The sequence below is a fragment of the Bidens hawaiensis genome, unplaced genomic scaffold (genome assembly GCF_021521415.1).
Source record: "Bidens hawaiensis isolate Kalapana, Puna unplaced genomic scaffold, B.hawaiensis_p1.1 tig00003219_1, whole genome shotgun sequence".
In the NCBI taxonomy this organism is placed as follows: Eukaryota; Viridiplantae; Streptophyta; class Magnoliopsida; order Asterales; family Asteraceae; genus Bidens; species Bidens hawaiensis.
Genome location: NW_027491175.1, coordinates 2,352,819 through 2,358,626, shown reverse-complemented (window position 1 = coordinate 2,358,626; position 5,808 = coordinate 2,352,819).

Genomic DNA, 5,808 nt, shown 5'->3' with positions numbered 1-5,808 from the left:
ATCAGTTGTGAAACACCTTCTTAGAGACCGAGAGGTGATAAGAAGTAAACTCGTCTCATTACTTTTACTTGTTAGAATTAAGATCGCGCGAGAGCGTGTTTTGTTCTTGTCGGGTTTAGATGTTTGAGCGATTAGTTGGTCTAGTTTAAGTTAAGTTGAATTGTTCCTCTATCCTTGGTTGCGTAGTATTCGTTTCCATTAGGCTAGTGTGTCGGTGAGACCGAGAGGTGAGTCGGCATTAGAACACGTTAATAATTTGTTTTCCCGGTTTGTTCTTAAAATCAACTAATATAAGTTAGAGTTTGTTAGTGAGACCGAGAGGTGATCTGACCTTCTTGAGCGAACCTTAGTTGTGTCATCCTTTAGAACCGGTGTCGTGAGAGTTTTCAATTCATTGTCTTGTCATCTCCTTCAATATGATTCTTACCTAGGTAGACGTTTTTATCACTGCAGTCAAAGTTTCCGAAGTTTTGTTAAAAGTTTCATTTAGTTAAGTTAAGTAGTTTAATCGAATCTAAAAAAATCAATTAAATATTTTGGTGAGTCTTGGTTAGAGTTTAGTGATTATAAACGTTTTCACGTGTCTTCGAGTTCGATATCCGGACTTTCCTCATCTGTGCTATACGCGACCGGTACACTTGTCGTTTGTGTGAACTAGGATAGATTGTTTGGTTTTTAAAGCTTAGTTGCGACTTGTGTTTTATTTATATATATATATATTTTCGCACATCAAGTTTTTGGCGCCGTTGCCGGGGACACGGTTTGAGGCGTATTAAGAACGACTCGAGTTAGGACTTGCCTTGTTTACTACTTGTTTTTCTTATTTGTTTTGTTTTTTTTGTTAGTTTAATATAGTTTAGCTAATTATAGTTTCTTTTTTTTTATTTTAATAGTTGTATGCGACGTACTCGATCTCTAGGACCACCAGAAATTGAAGGATTTCCCGAACCAGAGAGAGAGCTTTCTGAGAGACGTCGTACAAAACCGTCTTCCAGTTCATCTACATCCGTCGGTAATACGTTCTCTTCTCCTACTTTTTTCCGAACCCGTCATTAGGAATAGGATTATGGGCGACGCAAATCCAACATCGATGTCACACCCCGACCAAAGGCGGCGGAACATGCCGGGGTGCAACGATTGCTCATAAGCGCATGTCACTATTTAAAGCGACAATATTTAACAAACTCATTTCATTTCACATCATCGAAAATGTCACATAACCAAATATTCATAACTCAAATACAACAAAATATAACAAAATATAGCAAATCAAATATTGTTCAGTTTTGCTAATATCCTAACGGTATTTGTGACGTTTTCTTCACCGAACTCCATAATCAACCTAGATGCAAACCTGTAACATTTCATAAAATAAAGTTTATCAACACAAAGGTTGGTGAGCAATTCATAAGTTTGAACAATAGATATATAGTATGAAAAGCCACAAAACTAGTATACAAAACCATAAATAATAGCTATAAACTTGGATAAATAGTTATCGCTAACAAGTTAGCGACACCCAACTATAAGGCGTTGCCAAATAGTTTAGGATTTTATAGTTATCGTTAATTGCATTACGTTAACGACACCTTGCCATGAGGGGTTGCCAAATGGTCTAGGTTTATAGTTCCACCATCCAAAAGCGATAAACACATAGTCAAATAAGCATAGAACACCAAATCGAGCAATTATTCAAGTAAGGTATACAACAACGTTTGTGGTTTAAGACCCAAGTATAAAACATTTAGTTTAGATAAGTTGAAATGTCACCCCCAAAATAAAAGATAGAAAACAGGGTATGAAGTTACTCACATTCAAGTAATAAACTTGAAAGATTGATTATTTGGAGATTTGCCGGAACGACGAGTTTAACGTATGAAGCCTAAATAAAAGAAAGTCTTGGATTTAGAAAGGTTGTCTTGAAGATCTTTAAATAAAATAATTGTTGCAAAAACTAATCAATTAAAGTTCAAGGTTTAAAATGTAACTATTTAAGAATTTATAATAATAACCCTTTTAAAAAATGTAAGTTTGCTCAAAACCGGGTTAAAGTATCTAACCTTAATATTTACTTAACCAATGTTAAGTAATAAGGTGGGGAAAATGCTAAAATGCAAGTTCCATTAGGCTAAAGATACTAAAACGGGTTTTTAACGAGTGTTCGGGTTGTCGGTTCGGGTCTTGACAAATGGTCAAACCCAAAGTCAACTTTCCAAAATATTAATTGTTATGAGATAACTCATTAAAACATACTAACACTTAACCAAGTATGTAGATCTATTGTTTAGAACTAACAACGCACGTTAAGCGAGTGTTCGGTTTTGTCGGTCCAAGCTATGTTATGAGATCAAGTTGGATCCAACTATTCCAAGTACTTAAGAAAATAATTAAAATCAGTTTGTAAACTATTTTTTAAAGAAATATACAAGTCTTGATAACTAAAAACACACTTGTGTGTCTTAAGAGAGTAAAAGTCGGTATAGTTCGGTCTCCATCTCACAAATAGTTCATAGATGGTTTCTACATGCCCAAATATCATAGAACTTGTATATTGGTTTATAAATGAAGAAAACTTAAATTTTACAACAAAAAAAGTTAACTACAAGTCTTTTAAGCAAAAGTTTCGGTTTAGTTCGGTTTCCATCTCCCAACGAGTTCATAGATGGATTCCATATGCTTAATATCAAAGAACTTGTAAAAATGATTTTTGAAACTCAAATCTAGCAATAAACATGTTTAAACAACTATTTTAACAAAACTAGTAAACAAAAGTTCGGTTTCCGGTTTGGACTAGTTTCGGTTAAACCGAGGTTAGTCTTATACAAACCCACACCATGGAACTTGTAAATAAGATGAACAAACTAAAGGGTTAGAAGTTAGTAATAAGTGATATGTATAATAAGTTATGTGTGTGTAAATATATATCAAGAACACGAAGTCCTCCATGAAGCCTTGCCTTATGACATTCGAAACTTAACCAACCAAAGTCGGTGAAGTAACAAATAAAGGAAACAAGGGGTGTGTATTATATATATGTTGTACCACCATATTCAAGAGTTAGTAATGTTAGATGAACAAGTTAGAATGAAAGACTATAGTTAGTTTGACTTGAGAAGTCAAAACTTCAAGAATACATAAGAAATAACAACCTAGAATCTATGGAGTTTGAGAGAGTTTTTGGAGATGTAGCAAGAGTAAAATGAAGAAGATGGGTGTGTATATATAGGGAAGGAGTGAAGGGTTGGGTATAAAGATTCTTTTATGGTTTGCATAAAAATGGGTATGTTTAAATGGTCAAACAATGCATAATAAAAAAAATATATATTTTTTATATATTTTATATATTTTAAATGACAAGATCCAATATTTTATATATTTGAAATGTTCGGGTTACAAACGGGTCGGGTTTACATAACAAAAGTGACCCGAAATTGACGAATGTCACAGTATTCTCTACTTTAGGAAATTTCGTCCCGAAATTAAGATGAAGACGACGATGCAAACAAATGTGGATACTTCTCTTTCATTGTGTCTTCTCGTTCCCAAGTAAACTCCGCGCCACGCCGTGATTCCCAACGAACTTTTACTAACCGAATACGACTACGCTTGGTTTTCTTCTCGTTGCGATCCATAATCTGAACGGGTCGTTCAACCATAATCATAGACTCATCAACATGAACTTCATCGAGGGGTATATGAAGATTACCCTCGGCTAGGCACTTTTTGAGATTCGAAACATGAAATGTCGGATGAACACCGGCAAGTTCTTGCGGTAGTTCAAGTCGATACGCTACTTTCCCAACACGCTCAAGAATTTTAAAAGGACCAACGAAACGAGGAGCTAGTTTACCCTTCTTTCCAAAACGGACTACCCCCTTCCAAGGAGATACTTTTAGAAGGACAAGATCGTCAACATTAAATTCGATCGGTTTTCGCCGTTTGTCGGCGTAACTCTTTTGACGATTTCTAGCGGTTAGGAGATTTTTACGGATTTGATCAATGACGTCGGTGGCTTCTTGGACCATTTCAGGTCCCGTGATTTGAGCTTCACCGATTTCGTTCCAACAAATCGGGGAACGACATTTACGACCGTAAAGAGCTTGAAAAGGAGCCACATCAATGCTAGAGTGGTAGCTATTGTTGTAGGAGAACTCGATGAACGGAAGATGAGAATCCCAATTCCCACCAAAATCAAGAACACATGCTCGTAGCATATCCTCGAGTGTTTGGATTGTATGTTCGGATTGACCGTCCGTTTGAGGATGATAAGCGGTGCTAAGATCGAGACGTGTTCCCAAAGCTTCTTGAAGTGAACGCCAAAAATGAGAGGTAAAACGAGCATCGCGGTCGGAGATGATAGACAATGGCAAACCGTGTCGGCACACGATTTCCCGAACATAGATTTGAGCAAGCTGCTCGACAGAATACTTCTCGCGGATCGGAATGAAATGAGCAGATTTGGTTAATCGATCGATGATCACCCAAATGCTATCGTTGCCTTTTTGGGTTTTGGGTAATTTGGTGATAAAGTCCATAGCAATGTCTTCCCATTTCCAAACGGGAATCGGTGGTTGCTCGAGTAGACCAAAAGGTCTTTGATGTTCGGCTTTGACTTTCGAGCAAGTAAGACATTTAGATACAAACAACGCTACGTCCATTTTCATACCCGGCCACCAAAAGGTAGCACGAAGATCGAAGTACATCTTATCCGCACCGGGATGAACGGAATAATGCGAATTATGAGCTTCGTCGAGAATACAAGTACGAAGGTCATCGCGATCGGGAACCCATAAATGATTGAGAAAATACAAAAGACCATCGGGTTTGGTTTCGAGTTGAAGTTCGGCTCCACATGACATTTCGTCATACATGTTACCTTCTTCAACGGAGGTGCGTTGAGCTTGAAAGATATGAATTTGAAGATCGGTTTGAACAATGACGCTTAGAAGCAGAACGGATTTAACATTAACCTTTCGACTTAGGGCGTCGGCGACAACATTCACTTTACCGGGGTGGTAGCGAATCTCGCAGTCGTAAACACTAAGTAATTCGGCCCATCGTCGTTGTCTCATGTTGAGATCTTTTTGGTCAAAAATGTGTTGAAGGCTTTTATGATCGGTAAAAACCACACATTTTGTTCCATAAAGGTAATGTCTCCATATTTTGAGAGCGAAAATGACGGCACCAAGTTCGAGATCGTGAGTCGTATAGTTCTTCTCGTTGACCTTAAGTTGCCTTGATGCGTATGCGATGACTTGACCTCGTTGCATGAGAACACAACCAAGTCCTTGATGGGATGCATCACAAAATACAACAAAATCGTCGTTTCCATCGGGAAGAGTTAGAATAGGAGCATTGCAAAGCATGTCCTTGAGAGTACAAAAGGCATCCTCTTGCTTCGAACCCCAATCGAAGGGTTGTCCCTTATGGGTGAGAGAGGTAAGAGGCAAAGAGATCTTGGAAAAATTCTGAATGAAACGCCGATAATATCCGGCCAAACCGAGGAAGGATCGAATTTCCGTGGGAGTCGTTGGAGTTTTCCAATCCTTAACAGCCTCAATTTTAGTGGGATCAACATGAATACCTTTGTCTTTTACGATATGTCCCAAAAATTGAACTTCCTCGAGCCAAAATTCACATTTGGAGAATTTGGCATAGAGTTGTTCGTTTCTAAGGAGCTCGAGAATGGAACGCAAATGATGTTCATGTTCGGCTTTGGATTTAGAGAAGATAAGGATGTCATCAATAAAGACAATAACGAATTTATCAAGGAATGGTTTACAAACGCGGTTCATGAGGTTCATAAAC